The 22369-nt window shown below is 40.2% G+C and overlaps 1 long non-coding RNA gene across 1 annotated transcript; it reads left to right on the forward strand.

The window, feature by feature from the left end:
- Positions 1-5073: 5073 nt before the first annotated feature.
- Positions 5074-21225, forward strand: LOC132401578 (uncharacterized). Its single transcript, XR_009514624.1, has 3 exons — positions 5074-7697; positions 8956-9045; positions 20991-21225. It is a non-coding gene; the product is annotated as an uncharacterized LOC132401578 (long non-coding RNA).
- Positions 21226-22369: the final 1144 nt, after the last annotated feature.

Consider the following 22369-nt stretch of genomic DNA (forward strand, 5'->3'; position numbering starts at 1 on the left):
CGACTGAGGATATTTCTGTATTTAATTTGGAAATGCTTGATGGAATATGTGAGTAATGCAGTTTTGCCCATTAAAAGTTTTTTTCTAGATGTCAAGTGGCAATAATGATGATAACTAATTACAACTCCATAAATTTCAATAATTTTACTACATTAGCATCTGCCTTGACTTTGTTGTAATGCCTCTACTTTCTTAATCAAAATGTGGACTTGCCTTCATTCTAGAGCATTATCATTTAAGACAGGCTGATATTTCAATCTAGTGCTGAGGAAATGTTGTATTCTCAAGTGCACTTTCAGAAGCGGCGTTATACCAGGATCCTCTCAGGCGAGTAAAGATGTTTTCAAATAGGGACAGAGGATTCTCTGGGTTTTGGCTTGTATTTATACCTAAGCAAGGATCACCAAAGCATAGAACTTATTTGATTTTAGCCATCCATTTATAGCCAGATAATTTATGCAATAGTTTATCTCCCAGACCTAAAACATCTGCTGGAATTACTCTCAGGATCTATCCTTACCTCTTGATACAATTACTTTTCTTTTAGTCATGTTGAGAAAGAAGGATAAGAGATTAAGCAAGGTATCAGTCAACTTCTAATTGTAACTTGAGGCATGACACAACAGCCAACAATGAAAACAATCTAGTTTCTTTATAGCAAGCAGATTTCAAAGCAAGTTCTGGGTTGTTGGGAGAAAAGGGAAAAGGGAACCTTCATTATATTTTCTTGAAAATCCACATGGAATGATTTTATATCTATCATTAATGAATCTTATCAGTTGGAGGACATATTTCTCATCTCCGCAACTCTTCATACTTTTCTTTTTATCAGGTGGTGTAGGTTAGAGTCTTGCCATATAAGGCTCCATTTTATTTGGCTTTTCTCAGCATCAGGTGCAGTAGGCCCCCTGACATAAATCATTTTTAAGTAAACAAGAATTTAGTTCATGAACAGGTGGAGTTTAAGCCAGACACGTTTGAGGTGTTGCATTGTGGGATGTCAAATGGAAGGAGAAAATATACAGTTAACGGCAGGTCTCTTAATAACATTGAGGTACAGAAGATTTTTGGAGTTTCGAAAGTGGCTACAAAAGTGAACAGGTGGCAAAGAAGGCGTATGGAATACATATATTCATTGGTAGTGGTGTTGAGCAAAGAATAAGGAAGTAATTCTATAGTTATAACTTTAGTTAGACCACGCTTGGACTATAGTGCACAGTTTTAGTCACCAGATTATATGAATGATGTGGAGACTGGAAAAGGTACAGAACTTTTCCAGAAGGCAGCCTGGGTTAGAAGGTATGAGATATAAGGACATGTTAGGTTGTTATTAGAGAGTTGGATGCAGAGGGAAGACCTGATTGAGGCATAGGTAGGGTAGACGGTCAGAAACTGTTTCCAGGGTAGAAATATCAGACCAGAGGATGGATTTTTGAGGTTAGGACAGTGAAGTTGTTGCGTGGAGAGTGGAAGGTGCCTGGAATGGATGGTAGTTGAAAACAGGCAGTTTGACGGAGTAAGTGGCTTTTAAATAGCTGCATGGATATGGCTAACACACTGTAGGGCATTTTGTATAAAATGGCATTAAGATCAACTCGAGGACATGGCTGTACATTCATTTAGGCTTTAGCCTTTAAAACAAGCATTGAAATTCCATATTCCTTCATTTGTCTGAACTCTCATTTTTGAGTGCTGTCCATTAACTAGAAAAGCATGCAGCTTGCTTCCATGAATTTGAAACCTCCAGCTGAAATTGGGATCCAATCCAGTCCAATTCAGATTATCCCCAGTCATAAATTCAACTTCTCCATTAGTCTCAGCTTCAGACTGAACCAGAAATTGGAAGGTGAGTGTTGTTTGTAACACACATCCAAAATTCCAGCCCCATGTACCGTACACATCTGAAACCAGCTACAGTATATCCATCCCACTAACATTGCCCATTCATCTTCTCACACATATGTACACTTGTTTTCTCCAATCTTTTGATCAACACTCCAATTCTGTACTTTTTAATGTCAATCTGAATTTACACCTGTGGAGCATCATTGATATTCTGATAAAGAATTGCAAATGATTAAAACCACTTGCTGATACAGTATGCGATACAATTTAACTGAGATACTATTTAAAAGTATTTTGTGTGTATTATTGGAGCAACTAAGCCATGTTTTGTGCTTGGAAAGTCTGTCATTTTTAGCCTCGCATCATGGAAGAATAGAAGATTTGCTTATTGGCAAGACCAAAGAGTGAGCAGACAAAAGGATGCCTTTTCTGGTTGGCTGCCGGTGACTAGTAATGTTCAGCAGGGGTCAGTTGGGATTGCTTTTTTCATGTTATACGTCAGTGATTTGGATGACAAAATTGATAGCTTTGTAGTCAAGTTTGCAGATGATATCAAGATAGGTGCAGAGCAGGTAGTCTTGAGGAAGCAGTGAGTCTGCTGGAGCACTTGCAGATTAGAAGAATGGGCAAAGAAGTAGCAGAAGGAATATAGTGAGGGAAGTGTATGGTCATCCACTTTGGTAGGACTAAAGGCATAGATTATCTTTAATTGGAGAAAATTCAAAAATCAGATATGCCAAAGGACTTGAGAGTTCTTGTCTAGTATTCCCAAAAAATTAACTTGTAGGTTGAGTAACTTGCAGGTAAGAAAGGCAAATCCAATGTTAGCATTCATTTTAAGAAAAATATAAAAGCAAGGATGTAAGGTCAGCAAGGGAGATGAGGCTGAGTACAGGGCTACAGTGGGAAACTTTGTCACATGGTGCGAGCAGAATCATCTATAGCTTAATCTGAAAAAGACTAAGGAGCTGGTGGTGGACCTGAGGAGGGCTAAGGCACCGGTGACCCCGTTTCCATCCAAGGGGTCAGTGTGGACATAGTGGAGGATTACAAATACCTGGGGATACGAATTGACAATAAACTGGACTGGTCAAAGAACACTGAGGCTGTCTACAAGAAAGGTCAGAGCCGTCTCTATTTCCTGAGGAGACTGAGGTCCTTTAACATCTGCTGGACAATGCTGAGGATGTTCTACGAATCTGTGGTGGCCAGTGCTATCATGTTTGCTGTTGTGTGCTGGGGCAGCAAGCTGAGGGTAGCAGACACCAACAAAATCAACAAACTCATTCGTAAGGCTAGTGATGTTCTTGGGGTGGAACTGGACTCTGACGGTGATGTCTGAAAAGAGGATGCTGTCCAAATTGGATGCCATTTTTGACAATGACACCCATTAACTCGGTAATGTACTGGTTAGGCACAGGAGTACATTCAGCCAGAGACTCATTCCACCGAGATGTAACACTGAGCGTCATAGGAAGTCATTCCTACCTGTGGCCATCAAACTTTACAACTCCTCCCTCGGAGTGTCAGACACCTTGAGCCAATAGGCTGATCCTGGACTTATTTCCACTTGGCATGATTAACTTATTATTTATTTATGGTTTTATATTGCTATATTTCTTTACTATTCTTGGTTGGTGTGGCTGTAATGAAACCCAATTTCCCCTGGGATCAATAAACTATGTCTGTCTGTTACACTGAGGTTTATATGGCATTGGTCAGACCACGCAAAATATTGTGAGCAATTTTGTGCCCTTTTTCTAAGAAAACGTACTGGCACTGGAGAGAGCCCATTGGAGGTTCACAAGAATAATTGGAGGAGTGAATGGGTTACTACAGTCAGTTTGGATTAGTAACAATGTCTCCTCCACGGTCTTCATCAGCTCAGGTGCACTACAAAGCAGTGAGCTTAGCCCCTGCTCTAATCACGTTTACACTTATGACTGTGAGGCTAAGCACAGCCTCAATGACAGATTTGTTTGCAGATGACACCACTTTCATTGAATGAATCAATGGTGGTGATGAATCAGCATATAGGAGGGAGAATAAAAATCTGGCTGAGTGGTGCCACAACCACAAACTTTCATTCAATGTAAGCAAGACCAAGGAGCAGATTATTGACTGCAGGAGGAGGAGGCCTGAGGTCCATGAGCAGTTCTCATCGGGGCATCAGAGACGAAGAAGGTCAACAACTTTAAATTCCTCAGAGCTACCATTTCAGAGGATCTGTCCTGGGTCCAGCAAGTAAGTGCCATTACGAAGAAAGCATGGCAGCACCTCTACTTTTTTTTAGAACTTTGTGAAAATTCAGCATGCCATCTAAAACTGTCAAACTTCTATGGATGTGTGGTGGACAATATACTGACTGGTTGCATCATGGTTTGGTACGGAAACCAGTGCCCTGAAATGCAAAGTCTACAAAAGGTAGTAGATATGACCTGGTCTAACACAGGCAAAACCGTCTCCACCACTGAGCACATCTACATGGTGCATGTTGTTGCATGAAGGAAGTCACCGAAGAAAAGTACTAGTAGATCATCAAGGGTACCCCACCATCCAGGTCATGCTCTCTTCTTGCTGCTGTCGTCAGGATGAAGGTACAAGAGCCTCAGGACCTACACTACCACTTTCAGGAAATGTCATTACCCCTCAAGCATCAGGCACTTGAACCAGAGGGGATAACTTAAATCTTCCCATCAATGAATTGTTCCCACAAACTGAGCTCACTTTCAAGGATTCTTCTTCTCAATATTAATTTATTATTATTGTTTTTTAAAATCTGTTTTTTGTTTTTTGCACATTGCTTGGGGTGGTCTTTCATTGATTCTATTCTGTTTCTTGTATTTACTGTGAAAGCCCACAAGAAAAATAATCTTAGGGTTTGATATGACATATGTGTTGTTTGATAATAGATATACTTTGCACTTTAAGCATATGAGGAGCATTTGATGGCCCTGGGACTGTACTCACTGGAGTTTAGAAGAATGAGAGGGATGTTAAAATTAATTTCAAGAAATCTTGAAAACAAGAGCATGGATGTGATATTGAGGCTTTATAAAGCACTGGTGAGGCTTTATCTTGAGTATTGTGAACAGTTTTGGGCTGTTTATCTAAGAAAAGATGTGCTGGTATTGGAGAGGGTCCAGAAACAGTTCAAAAGGAAGAATCTGGGAATGAAAGGCTTACCATACGAGGAAGTTTGATGACTCCGGGTCTGTACTTGCTGGGACTTAGAAGAATGAGGGAGGGGTGGATCTCAAGTGTTGAAATGCCTGGGCAGAGTAGAGATGGAAAGGATGTTTCCCATGATGGGGGAGTCTAGGCCAAAATGGCACAGGCTCAGGATAGAGGGGAAGCATTTAAAATAGAGATGTTGAGAAATTTCTTTATCCTGAGGGTGGTGAATTTGTGGAATTTGTTACAGGCAATTGTGGAAGCCAAGTCATTGGTTGTATTTAAGGCAAAGATTGATGGTTCTTGATTGGACACGGCATCAAAGGTTACGGGAAATAGGCAAGGGAATGGGGTTGAGAACAGGAAAGAAGGATCAGCCATGATTGAATGGCAGAGCAGACTTCATGGGCCAAATGAACTAAATCTGCTCCTATGTCTTATGATCTTATCTCATTGAAACCAATTAAATATTGAGAAGTCTATATAGAGTGGACGAGGAGAGGATGTTGATAGTGGGGGAGTCTAGGACCAGAGTGTACAGCCTCAGAATAGAGGCACATCCATTTAGAACAGAGATGATGAATTTCTTTAGCCAGAGGGGAGTAAATCTGGAGAATTCATTACAGCAGATGGCTGTGAAAGCCAAGTCATAGTGTGGATTTAAAGTGGAGATTGGTAAATTCTTGATTAGTCAGAGCGTCAAAGGTTACAGGGAAAAAGACAGAAGAATGGGGCTGAGAGGGTTAATAAATCAGCCACGATGGAATGGCACAGCGGACTTGATGGGCTGAGTGGCCTAATTCTGTTCCTTTATCTTATAGTCTTACAGTCTTACTCAAGTATTTCTACCTCAACCACTAGCTCCCTGAGAATCGTGATCTTCAAGCAGCTCATATATGAATAAGTTCAAAGACAAGCTGAGCACCTCCACAGAGTTTATTTACAGTGAAATGTTTTTGGATGGACTGCAAAGTTAAAGGCAACAGACTCTGAGATCCATTAAAATTTTGGCTCTGGAGGCCTTTTGGCTCCTACCAGAAAGTGTCTGCAGCACATATGTGACTTGGTAATGTTAATACACATTATGTTAAGGACGTGGTCCAGCATATAGTTTGTGTTTCATTTTGCATATGCTGGATATGTGAACGGGAGTGGTATTGAGGCCATGATGTAATTTTTTAATGCATGTTTCTATCTAATATTCAAAACCAGTGCAAATTTTTTTTGGATATGCAGCTGGCAGTGCAATACTTTCATATTGTTAAGAAGTATTTTTTTTTTAGTGCTTTCATCTGTACAAATCAGTTATGTATAATGCATATCATGTGTTTAGTATCTTCTATTACTCACTTGTACCATTCAAAAGAAAGCCAAACTAATATTTATTGAATCCATCAGCTCCAGTTGTTTGTAGCCAGTGACTGCACAATTAACCATAAAAATGTCATAACAGCTTCAGATACAAATTGATCTAATTTGGAAAAGAATACTAAACAGTGCAAACACAACTACATCCAAATTCAAACATACGCTGGTTACAGATTTATTTTACTTTCCTTCCCCTACCCCACCCACCCTCTGATATCCTCTCTAAGGCTAACTAATAGAGAAAGCATCAAGCTGCTATGGTCTTGGCTGTCTTCTCCAGGGCAATTACTCTGCCAAATTCTCAGATTACAGTCTCAACATATTTTAATGAGCAACTTTGAAAGTCTGTTTATAATGTTTAGGGTTTTTGGAAGATTCAACATTTTGCGATAGAATGTATAAGAATAAGAATGTGATTCTCTTTTGTAATAATGGTATTGTGTTATATCAAAAAGAGCCATATTCTAAAGTTACCACATGGTTTATATGCAAATAGTGCAACATTTTCTTGTCTTGTGTGTTGGATGACTCTGATTTACAGTACCATTATAGTATCAAGTGGATTCAAAGCTTTCATAATGGAAAAAGATTGCAGATTGGTAATGGGAGAGGAAGAAGGATGACATATTCATGAAAAGAATGTGGAATGTTTGGTCTGTCTCTTTCTAATACTACAACATCCAATGTAATCTCTCCCTGGGAGTATAACTGAACTTTGGCAAGAGGTACATTTTCAGGTAAAAAAACATCTTTAAACATTGAGGAGCTGAGTGGCTGTCAGGTATTCTATTGCTTTTACTGGGAAATTGGAGAGGGGACTCTGGTAATAAGTTCCAAATGGAAAACATTTTCTTACTTTCTATAGAATTCAGTTTAATTATTACGGTAATAGCATAATTTTGAAATTTTCCATTATTAATAGAGGCCCAAGAAAAGGTACCAACAGTGATGGCATCCGTTAGTCTTGCGAGACCATGGATCTGCGCCTCGAAAATCTGTTGGAGTGTCCTCTCCAGGACGCAGGCCTGGGCAAGGTTTTATGGAAGTCCAGAAGTTGCCCAAGCAGCAAGTCTCCTCTCTCCATGCCACCGATGTTGTCCAAGGGAAGGGCAAGGGCAGGTACAGCTTGGCATCAGTGACGTCGCAAAGGATGGGTAGATGGAGCTCGTCAGCCTGGGAAGGTAGTCCATCTCAGAGAGGGAAAACTCTGATTTCAAACCTCTGCTGCCTTACGGCCATACCCACTTATGGGAAAGGCTTCGGGAGTAAACCCTGAGGACAAATCCGGAGCTGGAATCCCTAAGGCAAAGGTACTGACAAATGTAAGGTTAAGTTATATGCATTAAGTATTATTGTTAGGGTCAATGTACTTACTAAAAAGATACTAGGAAAAATTGAGAAAAAGTTTAAAACATTTTATCACGTAAATCATCAAAACATGACAAGATTAAAGGAGCTAAATGTGTTCATATTGAATTAAGAAGACTAACAGATGGGTAGATTTGAGAACATTATAACATTTCCAAGTGAATATGATGGATAAGAATTATTTCTGTAAAATCAGAATATTGAACAACAGAAGTTATAACAATTAAAAATAAGCAAATTGAAGGAGTAATTATTTCACCCATGCTTTGTTAATTTAGCAAATAGCGAACTAATCAACACAATTTTTGTTAATTAGTCGAATAAACTGCTCAATCATGTACATTGTGCCCCAATAAGCAACAGCATCAGTTTCAAAGATTCTGTTTCAAATCCTCTGTGACCTACCACTTTAAACTGTTGCATCCCTAAAACACTCCAAGATAAGAGTACTTCAATTCTGGTCTCATGTGAATTTTCATTTTCTAATCACTGCAATGTATGCGCCACGTCCTCTGTACCTCATGAATTGTTCTTCACAGTTCCCTGTCAAAACATCTTCATCTTTCTATCTCACTTTTTTATCTCCTGGATCCCTCTTTTAAACCTTTTTTAACCATGCTATGCCATCTGCTTTGGATCTTTCTAAGTGGTTCTGTGTCAAATTTTGCATGATGTAGGTTTTAGACTAAGTTAAAGATACTTTAAGAAAGTTTTTTTTTACTTTAGTTATAGCAATAACTATATTTTCTTCATTGTTACAGCCAGAAGTACTCAAGATACTCTTTAACAAGAATGCCACCCATATTAAAACATTCACATATTTTGATTTTGAAATTCTAATAAGCTTGCTTTATAGCCGCCTTACTAATGTGAATTGGTATTGGTGCAGTGTTGACTGAAGTCATTTTTTGTTGCTTTTGTAGTGCATTCCACACTCAATGACTCAGGAACAGCTTCTTCCCCTCTGTCATCAGATTTATAAATGGTCTATGAACTCATTATTCACTTTTTTACACTACTTACTCATTTTGTAATTTGTAGTAATGTTATGTCCTGCACTGTATTGTTGTTACAAAACAATAAATTTCAAGCCGTATAAGATAATGCTAGTGAAGCTGGTTTTGATTCTGATGCAAATTGATAAAACAACTGAAGGGTTTTACTTTAATGTATCCAACAATAAATTTCCTGCTATTACAGTATTCGGTGGTTCTGACTTCAGGTTTGGAAAATGAATCAGACAGTTCCATTAAAAGTCTTCCCACATCTTTAGAGACAAGATCAACTGAGGTGAGAATAAATTTAGTTGCCAATTTGCTTAAGAAATTAATTTGATCTGATTTCAGTTAGCTATTTTACGCTTTATGCTATATCATGTGAAATACTGCCTTTCATGCAGTCCAGTCAGAACAAGCTTGTGTGCTTTAGAAAACAAATAGAAACTGCTGATGCTTCGTATCATCTACAAACTTTGCAAAAAAGGCATCTATTTCATCATCTAAGTCATTTATATATGACATAAAAAGAAGTGGTCCCAACACAGACCCCTGCGGAGCACCACTAGTCAATGACAGCCAATTAGATAAAGATCCTTTTGTTCCCACTTGCTACCTTCTACTCAGACAATGCTCGAACCTTGTTAGTAACTTTCCTGTAATACCACAGGCTTTTAACTTGGTAAGCAGCCTCATGTATGGTACCTTATCAAAAGCCTTCTGAAAGTCCAAATATACAACATACACTGCGTCCCCTTTATCGATCCTATAAGTAATCTCCTCAAAGAATTCCAACAGGTTTGCCAGGCAGGATTTTCCCTTAAGGAAACAGTGTTGACTTTGTTCTATCTAGTCCTGTGTCACCAAGTACTACATCACCGCGTCCTTAACAACTGACTCTAACATCTTCCCAACCACTGAGGTCAGGCTAACTGGTCTATAATTTCCTTTCTGCTGCCTTCCTGCTTTCTTAAAGGGTGGAGTGACATTTGCAATTTTCCAGTCCTCTGGCACCATGCCAGAGTCCGATGGATTTTTGAAAGATCATTTCAAATCCTGCCACAATCTCTAACACAACTTCTTTCAGAACCCTGGAGTGCAGTTCATCTGGTCCAGGTGACTTGTGTACCTTTAGGTCTTTCAGCTTTTTGGCACCTTCTCCCTTGTAATAGTAACTGCACTCACTTCCCTTCCTTCACACATTACAACATCTGGCACACTGCTAGTGTCTTCCACAATGAAGAATGTTGCAAAATACTCATTTAGTTATTCTGCCATCTCCTTGTCCTCCATTATTATTTCTCTTGCCTCATTTTCTAGCGGTCTGATATTCACCCTCATTTCTCTTTTTTTTACATACTTGAAAAAGCTTTTACTATCCACTTTGATATTACTTGCCAGCTTACTTTCATATTTCATCTTTTCCCTTCTAATGATTCTTTTAGTTGTTTTCTGTAGGTTTTTAAAAACTTCCCAATCCTCTATCTTCCCACTAATTATTGCTTTGTTGTATTCCTTCTCTTTTGTCTTTTACATTGGCTTTGACTTCTCTTGTCAGCCACAGTTGTACTAGTTTGCCATTTGAGTATTTTGTCACTTTTGAAATATATATGTCCTGCACTTTCCTCATTTTTTCTGGAAATTCACGTCATTGCTGCTCTGCTGACATCTCTGCCAGCAGCTCCTTCCAATTTACTTTGGACAACTCCTTTCTCATACCAGTGTAATTCCCCTTACTCCACTGAAATACTGTTACATCAGAATTTACTTTTTCTCTATCAAATTTCAAGTTGAATTCAATCATATTGTGATCACTGGTTCCTATAGGTTCTTTTACCTTAAGCTCCTTAATCACCTCCAGTTCATTACATAGCACCCAATCCAGTATAGTTGATCCCCTAGTAGGCTCAATGACAAACCACTCTATAAAGCCATCTTTTAGGCATTCAGCTAACTCACTCACTTGCAATCCATTACCAACCTGATTTTACCAATCAACCTGCATGTTGAAATCTCCCATGACTATCATAACATTGTCCTTTTGACACGCCTTTTCTATTTCCTGTTATAATATGTGGTCCACCTCCCAGCCACTGTTGGGAGGCCTGTATATAACTGCCACCAACGTCCTTTTATCCTTGCAGTTTCTTAACTCAAGCCACAAGGATTCAACATCTTCCGATCCTATATCACATCTTTCTACTGATTTGATGCCATTCTTTACCAGCAGAGCCACGCCACCCCCTCTGCTGACCTTCCCGTCCCTCCAATATAATGTGTAACCTTGGACATTCAGCTCCCAACTACAGTCATCCTTCAGCCACGATTCAGTGATGGCCACAACATCATACCTGGCAAAATGTAATAGTGCAACAAGATTATCCACCTTATCTCTTATACTCCATGCATTGAGATATAACACCTTGAGTAGCGCATTTGCTACACTTTTTGATTTGCATCCCTAATATACTGATACTCACCCTGCTGGCTGTGACTATGTCTCATTGCCTGCCTGCCCTTCCTGACAGCCTGGCTGTACGCTGTCTTTACTTTTTTTTTATCATCTGTTCTATCCTGAAACCTATCACTCTGGTTCCCACCCCACTGCCTAATTAGTTTAAACCCTCCCCAACAGTCTGACAAACCTGCCTGCGAGAATATTGGTCCCCCTTGGTTTCAGGTGCAACCTGTCACCTTTGAACAGATCATACCTCCCAAGAAGAGATACCAATTATCCAAGGATCTGGAGCCCCGACCCCTGTACCAGTTTCTCAGCCACGCATTTATCTGCCAAATCATCCTATTTCTAACCTCACTGGCACGTGGTACAGGCAGCAATCCAGAAATTACTACTCTGGAGGACCTGCTTTTCAGCTTTCCACCAAGCTCACTAAAATCTCTTTTCAGGACCTCTTTGCTTTTCCTTCCTATGTCATTAGTACCAATATGTACCAAGACTTCTGTATGCTCTCCCTTTCTCTAGAAAATGTTGTGGACACGATCTGAAGGATCGCTGACCCTGGCACCTGGGAGGCAACGTACCATCTGGGTGTCTCGTTCACATCCACAGAATCTCCTGTCTGTTCCCCTCACTATTTAAAAACATTTATAAGTGTGGATGGGGATTAAATCACTTAGGCTGTAAATATACATGATATGCACCTGTGATTTCTACCACACCTTAACACAAGCATACATCAATCAATTCCCTGCAACACCGTTCCGAATCAAAATAATTTTTTGGTCATTATATACTCTTCAAAAGCACTTTATAAAGGATAAGGATGTTGTATACATTTTGCAACTTCTCAAACAAAGGAAGGGAAATAATATAGAATACTGATAAGTTGAAATTATTAATTATTTACTTCCATATTAAAAAGCTTTAAAATTGGAACAAAAAGACTGTAGATGCTGGAAACCTAAAACAGAATCAAAAAGTGCTCAGTCAATCAGGCAGCATAGGTTCTGAGAGAAACTTACTTTTAGTTCACTTCTAATGCCCTCGATCTCCTTAGTAACTTTCAATTCCTTGGGTGTCAGTCCCTTTAAACTTTTGTCCCCCATCAGGAAGGCCTTAAAGCCCTCCACTTCTTTCTTGATCAAATAACCAACTACCACTCCACTACCACCACCCTCCATCTGGCGGAACTCATCCTCACCTAGAACAATTTTACCATTGTCTCCTCCCACTTTCTCTAAACTCGAGGGGTAGCCATGGGCTCTCACATGGGCATCAGCTATGCTTGCCTCTTTGTCAGCTATGTAACCATATATAACCATATAACCATATAACAATCACAGCACGGAAACAGGCCATCTTGGCCCTCCTAGTCCGTGCTGAACCCTTAATCTCACCTAGTCCCACCTACCCGCACTCAGCCCATAACCCTCCACTCCTTTCCTGTCCATATACCTATCCAATTTTACCTTAAATGACACAACTGAACTGGCCTCTACTACTTCTACAGGAAGCTCATTCCACACAGCTATCACTCTTTGAGTAAAGAAATGCCCCCTCGTGTTTCCCTTAAACTTCTGCCCCCTAACTCTCAAATCATGTCCTCTAGTTTGAATCTCCCCTACTCTCAATGGAAACAGCCTGTTCACGTCAACTCTATCTATGCCTCTCAAAATTTTAAATACCTCGATCAAATCCCCCCTCAACCTTCTACGCTCCAATGAATAGAGACCTAACTTGTTCAACCTTTCTCTGTAACTTAATTGCTGAAACCCAGGTAACATCTTAGTAAATCATCTCTGCACTCTCTCTAATTTATTGATATCTTTCCTATAATTCGGTGACCAGAACTGCACACAATATTCCAAATTTGGCCTTACCAATGCCTTGTACAACTTTAGCATTACATCCCATGTAGGACAGTCCATGTTCAAAGCCTTCACAAGTTATACTTCCCAACTCTTCCTCTGCTACATTATGACTGCATTGGTGCTGCTTCATACACCCATGCTGAGTTCATCAATTTTATCAACTTTGACTCTAACTTCCACCTTGCACTTAAATTCACTTAGTCCATCTCTGGCATCTCCCTCTGCTTCCTTGATCTCTCTGTCTCCATCTCTGGAGACAAACTGTCATCACCATCTTCTATAAACCTTCTAATACTATGGTTATCTCGACTATACTTCTTCCTACCCTGTCTCTTGCTAAAATGTTATCCCGTTTTCTCAGTTTCTTCATCTCTGTCACATCTGTTCCCAGGATGCTGCTTTCCATTCCAGGAAATCAGGGATGCCCTGCTCCTTTGAGAATGTGGTCTCCCTCCCCATATTATGGATGCTGCCCTCACCCGCATCTCCATTTCCCGTACATCCACACTCACCCCGTCTTCTCAGTGCCTTAACTGTGATAGACTCCCCCATTTCCTTACCTACCATCCCCTCAGCCTCTGCATCCAATGCATTATCCTCCTGTCATCTCCCAAGAGATCCTACCACTAAACATATCTTTACCTCTTCCTCCTCCCCCCACTTTCTGCAGGGATTGCTTCCTCAGCGTTTCCCTTATCCATTTGTCCCTCCCCACCAATCTCCTTCCTGGCACTTACCCCTGCAAACAGCTTAAGTTCTACACCTGCCCATTCACTTCCTCTGTCACCTCCATTCAGGGCCTGAAACAGTCCCTCCAGGTGAGGCAACACTTCTCCTGTGAATTTGCTGGGGTCATCTACTGTGTCCAATGTGGCCTTACCCATCTTAAATTGGAGAACCACTTCATCAAGCACCTCCAAATCATCCACCACAAGTGGGACTTCCCAGTGGCCAAATATTTTAATTCTCCTTCCCATTCCCATTCCCATTTCGAAATGTTGATCCATGACTGTCTTTTCTGCCAGGATGAAGTCACCCTCAGGGTGGAGGAGCCACACCTTATATTCCATCAGGGTACCCTCTAGATGATGGCATGAATATTGATTTCTCCTTTGGGTGAACAAATTCCTGGGTTCCTATTGTCCACTCTCCTCTCCTATCAGATTCTTTCTTCTCCAGCCCTTGACCTTTCCCACCCTCTTGTTTTCACCTATCAACTACCCGCTTGCCTCTTCCCCTGCCCTGCCTCCTTTTTATTATGGCATCTTCCCCCTTCCTTCTCAGTCCTGAAGAAGGGCCACAGTCTGAAACATGGACTGTTCACTCTTTTCCATAGATGCTGCCTGACTTGCTGTGTTCTGTGTGTGTTACTTTTAGGCAGTTTATAATGTAAGGTGTTCCTTCCCCACTCCTTACTCAGAGTACTTCTCATGCTGAGCCTTAATATTATCACACATGTGCTGTCTCCACTTTAAGCAGTCAGAAGCAAACGATTCCCAGGAGGCAGTGGGGATTTTGGACTTCTTGATTTTATTAATTGGGAAATCGGTTTATTAGTTTCACATGTACCAAGGTACAGTACAAACCTTTGTTCTGCGTGTCATCTATACAGATCATTTCATCACATCAGTGCATTGAGGCAGTACAAGGAGAATCAATTACAGAAAGCAGAATAAAGTGTTACAGTTATGAATGAAGTGTCGTGCAGCCAGACAATATGGTGCAAGGCCTTAATGGTAGAGTGTGAGGTCAGGAGTTTATGCTTATCATAATCGGGGATCATTCAGTAATCTTATAAACAGCAGGATAGAAGCTGTCTTTAACATTTCTGGTACATACATTCTGTTTTTTGTATCTTCAGTCCACTGGGAAGGTGAAGAAGAGAGGATGTCTGGGTTGGTTTGGGTATTTGGTTATATACACTGCTTTAATGAGACAGTGAGAAGAGTTGACGAACGGAGGCTGGTTTCCATATTGTGCTGAACTATGTCCACAATTCCCTACAGGCTCTTCGCATTCTGGGCAGAGCAATTGCTCTACCAAGCTATGATGCATCTGGATAGGATGTTTCCTTTGGTGCGTCGATTAAAAATTGTTGAGATTACAAAAGGGGACATAACACATTTCTTTAGCTTCCAGAGGAAGTAGATGCACCTTGGTCATGGCATCAACTTGGTGGGACTAGGACAGACTGCTGGTGATATTCACTCTGAGGAACTTGAAGCTCTTAACCTCGGAGCTATTGACGTAAACAGGAGCACGTGGATTGCTACCCTTCCCGTGGTCAGTGACCAGCTCTTTTACTTTGCTAACACTGAGGGAAAGGTTGCTGTTATGACAGCATGCCACTAACTGCACTTTCTCCTTCCTATATTCATGTTTATTGGAAATTTGGCCAATTTTGGTGTTGTCACCAGCAAACATGTAGATGGAGTTGGAGCAGAATCTGGCCATGTACCTGTAAGTGTATAGTGAGTAGAGTAGGGGAGATTAAGTATGCAGCCTTGTGGGGCACCAGCATTAAGAATAATCAACGTGCTATGCACATGCTTGAAACTTTTTCTCTGTCCTGCAGTCTGTCCCCCAACAAAACTTGAAATGGAGTGTCCATAGTGGGAGTCAAATATTGGGCACATCAGTGAGATCATCTTGTCAGCATAGACAAACAAGAGGATCGAGGGACACAATGCTGAGCTTGACAGTCTCCGAGAGGGTACTGACTTTTGTTCACTTATCCTTCCAACAAATGTGGATGATTGTGCAGAAACAAAGTTGGTTGCATTTTCTCCAGTACCCTGTGATACCAGCTGTTGCTAAACTGGACATCAGAAGCACATAAGAGGCAGGAGCCACTGATCCCTGTAGACTATGAAGGTTGTGCCAGGTTTTGAGGTCTTTGTCTTCAAATAGCCTTGTCTTTAATTAACTCAAGGTTGAGGTGTTGCATTGACAGTGAATTTAGGAGGGAAATGGGGTTCGCATTTACAGCCAAGTACCATTCATTTGAACCAGGAAATTGAGAAACAAGTGTATTTTATTTTTCAGTAAACACAAAGTACACTGCAAATGCTGTGGTCAAAGCAACATGAACAGCAAGCTGAAGGAACTCAGCAGGTCAGGCAGCATCAGTGGAAACGAGCAGTCAACGTTTTGGGACAAGACCCTTCGTCAGGATGCTGTCCGGCCTGCTGAGTTGTACGTGTTGCTTTTATTTTTCAGAATGGGAGGAAGTGGAGAGAACAGAGTCAATTTTGTGATAGGTTGCAGAATAATCCCATTAAAAACTAGCGGTCAGAGACATAAACAAGCAAGAAACAGACACCAGTGGAGTGAAGGAACAAAAGAGTAAAACAAAGGGACTTCAATTTTGTGTCACAGGGGTTTGCAGTACATGTAAGAATTTTTAAGCATTTTCCTCAGGTGTCGGTTCAAAATAACAACCAATACCTTCTTGAAGTAATCCTTGAATAACTTAGAAATATAAATTCTAGCTCAAATGAATATTTTCAGATTTTAAAGGGCATGCCAGCAAAACCACAAACTTACCATGTTGATATTGTCAGTTTACCTTATGTATTCATTTAGCCACTTCTCTAAGTGCAAGCGTTTGTGACACGATGGTTCTTTGTAGAAACTTGCTAGACTAATCCAAGTTTGCATTTGTTTAGTGCATTTCAAACCTCTGGGACATCATAGGGAGATTGCAACTAAAAATATTACTAATCAAGGTAATAACTTAAATACAGAAATATGACAGTCAGTTTGCACACAACAAACTCCCAAAGACAGTAATTTGAATTGAATTGACCTTATTACTTACATTCTTCACATTCATGACGAGTAGAAATCTTCAAGTTACATCTGCATCTAAATGTGCAATGTGCAATTTATACTAGTTTGTAATAAATAGTATGTACAAGAGGACAGACAGTATAACATAGAAATATAATTGTATCAGTGTGAACTAATCAGTCTGATGGCCTGGTGGAAGAAGCTGTCCTGGAGCCTGTTGGTCCTGGCTTTTATGCTACGGTATAATTTCCCATGCCAGGTAGTGATGCAGCCAGTCAGAACGCTCTCAATTGTGCCCCTGTAAAAAGTTATTATGATTTGGGGGTCCATACCAAATTTCTTCAACCATCTGAGGAGAAAGAGGCGCTGTTGTGCTTTTTTCACCACACAGTCAATATGTGCAGACTGCGTGAGATACTCGGTGATGAGCATACCGAGGAACTTAAAGCTGTTCACCCTCTCAACCCCAGATCCGCCGATGTCAATAGGGGTTAGGCCTGTCTCCATTCCTTCTGTAGTCCACAACCAGCTCCTTTGTTTTTGTGACATTGAGGGAGAGGTTGTTTTCTTGACAGTTAGGGTGATGACTTTTTCTCTGTAGGTTGCCTTGTTATTGAGATTAGGCCAACCAACGTAGTGTTGTCAGCAAATTTAATTAGCAGATTGGAGCTGTGGGTGGCAACGCAGTCATGGTATACAGAGAGTAAAGGAAGGTGTTTAGGACACAGCCCTGAAGGGCACCTGTGTTGAGGGTCAGAGGAGCAGAGTTGAGGGAGCCCACTCGTACCACCTGCTGGTGATCTGACAAGGAAGTCCAGGATCCAGCTGCACCAGGAGGGTGAAGGCCGAGGTCTCTGAGCTTTCTTGTTGAGGCTAGAGGGAATTATGGTGTTGAACACTGAACTGTTGTCCAAGAGCATTATTCTCACATAAACATCCTTCTTCTCCAGATGTGTAAGGGCAGTGTGTAGAGTGATAGATATTGCATCATCTGTTGATCGATTGTGTCGGTGGGCAAATTGTAGGGGTCCAGTGTGGGTGGTAGCATGCTGAAGATGTAATCCTTGATCAGCCTCTCAAAGCATTTGCTTATTATTGAAGTGAGTGTGACAGGACACCAGTCAGTCAGACATGTCACCTTGGTCTTTTTAGGTACAGGGACAAAGATGGATGTTTTGAAGCAGGAGGGCAGTCTACACTGGGAGAGGGAGAGATTAAAAGTATCTGTAAACACAACTGTCAGTTGTGCCACGCACATCCTGAGTACCTGCCCTGGGATGCTGTCCGGTCCCGCTTGCGACTGTCCACTTGTTGGAAACACCTGTGTATTTCAGCCTCAGAAGTGACTAAGGTCGCCTTGGTGGCTCTCCTCAGGGGGTCAGTGTTGGCAATATCGACCTGAACATAACAAAGATTTTGTTCATCTGGGAGAGAGGCAGTGATGTTGGCATCACCACTGCATTTAGCTTTGAAGCCTGTGATTGTGTGCAGACCTTGCCATAAGCTGCGTGTGTTGGTGGAGAGTTGTGTCTGGATCTTGTCCCTGTATTGTTGTTTCACTGCCTTGATGACTCTGCGCAGATTGTAGCTGCATTTCTTGAGCGACTGATGATTACTGGCAATGTAAGCTCTGTGTTGTGCGGTAAGTACTGTTTGCACGGAACTGTTGATCCATGTTCCTGGTTTGGATAGACCCTGACCGATTTCTGGGGGACAACATCCTCAATGCAGTTGGTGACAAATATACATAGTTTTCTTAATGACTTTGATTGAAGGGTTGTATTGTTAGGGCACTCGGAATGAACTCCTTTAAATTCTTTCAAAATGGTGTCACTTAATTGTTAATGTTAACCTGATTGACAGGCAGGACTCCTGTTGAATATCTCTGCTGAAAAAAGCACATCTGACTTCAGCATCCCTGAAACATGCATTGGGCCATCATTCTAGATTTTTGTTCTTATGTTTCTGGAGTTGAACTTGAATCCACAGCCCCCCAGAAGTGCCACAAATTGCTGGCAGAAATATGCTAAGTTTAAAACAATTGTTTGATGAATGATCAACATGCTCACAGTACTTCCAAGTTTCCAAAAATCCACTTCATTAATTTGGTAAGAGTCTCTAATTTATGTTCAATTCATTTATTTTTCAATTTTTTTATACAGTACATGCACTCAAATGGCAAATAGGCCAAAGATAAAATGCAGGTAAATGGGACTAATCTATATAGCACAATAGCCAGCATGGAGATTGCGGGCCATTGGGCTTATGTGCTGTACAATTGCATGATCATATATCTCAAATTTGCATTAGTTTTTGTAACAAGATTGAGTTAATTAGTAAATAATAAGGGACTGTCAGGGGTGGTGAACCAATGGCACACACACCCAAGATGGCGAAATACCATTTTGTTGGTACACAGCATGCAAAGCCACCCCTCGATTCTTTAAAACCCACCCATATAAAAAGATACATAATGATTATCTCACTGTCAAATGAAGCAACAAGTGATTTTTTAAAATCATAGAGCAGTGCAATATTTTCACAGGAAATGTCTCACACCAGGTTGGCCCAGTTAGATGGGTGCAAGAACAAATGATGTTGGATGGTACATTTGGAAATCCTGGCAGAGCTGGAGTAAATGGTTAGGCCAGTTGGCATTGGCTTCACTTTGCTCATTTTTTTTCTGTCATTTGTGAGTGAATGCAGAATGATAATGATAAATACCCATCAATATTCATAAGTCATTGTTTTCAGTGATGGGACCAGTGCTGCATGCATCACTCTCAAAACAACCAAATACAAGCCGGATAGGAAATATTTGTCATCATTAGTGCAGCAACATAGGTCTCACTGAGAGCAAAGTGTCTTTATTTATCTTTCTTTGATTTTCTATATATACCGTGTTCACCAAAGCTTCTAATTTCACATTGTAATTTCTAATGTTATATCTCAGGTACAATAACAATATAATCTAGAAATTGTTATTTTTCAATTGTTTTTTTAAAGATTATTTTTAATGATTGAATAGGTTTTCTAAAATGCTTCATTTATTTCAATTTGTCTCTGTTATACTTCTATTTATAAAGTAACAATGAATACATGTAAATAAGCAACAGACACACAATGCTGGAGGAACTCAGCAGTCCAGGCATTATCTATGGAAAAAAGTGCAGTCGATGTTTCAGGCTGCAACTCTTTAGTCCTGCCGAAGGGTCTCAGCCCAAAATATCAACTGTACTTTTTTCCATAGCTGATGCCTGACCTGCTGAGTTCCTCCAGAATTTTATGTGTGTTGCCTCCATATTCCTAGACTGTATCAATGACTTCTGCAGTTTGATTTTTTATATTGTGTTTTTCGCTTGCTTTTTGCCATTTGTTCTTCTATTTGCGAATTGGGCGTTGGTTGTTTTCTTTGAATGAATTCCATGGTGTTTCTTTGTTTTGTGGCTGTCCGCAGGAAGATGAATCTCAGGGTTGGACACTGCATACATACTTTGATAATATATGCTCTTTGAATCTTTAATTATTTTTACTCTTTTTCCATAAGTCATTAACCAATAATTTCTGGTCAAAATGACCATGGCAGACAAGAGACTTCTTTTAGAAGACTAACACCAATTTAGGCACAACTCTCAAAAGGGTTCGCCAGGAGATGTGATTGCCATGTTACAGGATATTACAGTCAATTCTTGCAGTATGCATGCAAATCTGAAGCAAGTGTCTTGCTGGTGAATTGCACTGAATCTATCCAACCACACAGAGTTACTGATCTGACACTGACTCCCACCCCCCCCCCCCCCCACCCCACATACACTTATGCTGGGATGACAATAGAAGGCTGATCTTCTGCTTCCTGCACATTGGAGCCGGGCATTGAGTTTGGTAAAATAATCAAGTGCTCTTGAAACAATGCTGACAGCATGTGACAGAGGACCATTTCAATCTCTCAAACTTAACAATTTTGGCAGTAAATTATTGGAAAAAGATGTTTAATATATAAGAATAATTACATGCACTTCAAAACTCTTAGCAATAATTAAGCACATTAAGCAATAATTAAACACATTAATATAATTTTAAAATTAACAAACCTGCCTTTTGCTTCCTAATTCACAGACCTAGAATCTGCATTGCAATCAGAGGGATGTCAGATCCTGTGCCAGTTCTGACCAGGTGAACAGAGTGACGATTTCCCAAGTGTAACATTGGGGACTCCCAGTAAGACAGGAGAATGGTGAAGGAATGCAGTGACAGATGTGGCGCCATCTGTCACTCAGTATGTCTCATAAACTCAAAGCCTACTGTGTTTGACAACGCATGCATGCAAGTTGGAGACTTTTTGAAGTTTGAACAGTTTAGCAAATGGAGTTGCCAATTCCTGCCAAGTATATAGGTATATGGGATAAATGGCTGAAGTAGACTGAGAGATTAAATTAAAAGCTTTGCTTAGTACACAATGTGTAGTAGTCATTGAAGCAAGCCTTCCACGATTTCCAATGAACTCACATTCCACTGAGAAAATCTCCAAAGTAAGAATGATTCATCTGTGACTGACAAGATGTCAAAGCTGGTACCAGTTCATAATGTTGTTTAAAAAAAAGACTAGAAAGCTTGAGATTGGGTGATTTTAAAAAGAACATATCTATAACCAAAAACTTAATGCATTGGATTTTAAAATAAATTTGCAAGTATTAAAATATATTGTAAGAGCTTCAGGAAATGGGCAAGAAAAAAATACAAAACTGTAGGAAAAATAAATGTGGTCTGGAAATGATAAGTGAAATCCAGAGCCAGAAATTAGTTTGTATTTGCTTTCACAGGAGAAGATACACATAATGTACCAGTTTTACAGCTCTCATGATCAGTATAGGGTAAATTTAATAACACTGAAAACTGAAGAAAGTGGTTTTAAAGTTGTAAAATGGAATTCACAAACTTAATACATCCCCCATTATTTTCTCTGTAATTTCTGGCATTGGAACTGAAACTACCTGGAGAAATTCTAGAAATAGTGTTTCTTACCTTAATCTTTCTAATACAGTTTCTTTTTAAATTTAGTCTTTCCTTTCCAACATGTGGGGTGGAAGTGAGAGCAGAGTAACTGAGGAAAGGAGTTGGGATAGTGGGGGATGAAATTTCATTTTGCTTCATGATATTAAGCAGGCATTAACTTCAATGGATCATGGAAACGTGTTTGTACACATTAGAAGCAAGAATACACCATATGGCTTATCAGACTTCAGTTTTGAAACATTACTTCGATGCAACACTGAGCCAGATTCTATCAAAGATAGATTCTTGACAACATAACTGTCATTGCCAATAATAAAATAAATAACTAAACTAAATGGAGCCAGGACACACGCACTCTTGTGACTGTAGCATTCCTATTACTTAACTTATGCACAAGGAGAAAGGCAGACCCCTGTCACCCACAGTATTCTGAATTCTGAACAGAAAACTGCAATTTTAATTCAGAGCTGGCTTATCAGTTA

This window comes from Hypanus sabinus, chromosome 11, assembly GCF_030144855.1.
Source record: "Hypanus sabinus isolate sHypSab1 chromosome 11, sHypSab1.hap1, whole genome shotgun sequence".
In the NCBI taxonomy this organism is placed as follows: Eukaryota; Metazoa; Chordata; class Chondrichthyes; order Myliobatiformes; family Dasyatidae; genus Hypanus; species Hypanus sabinus.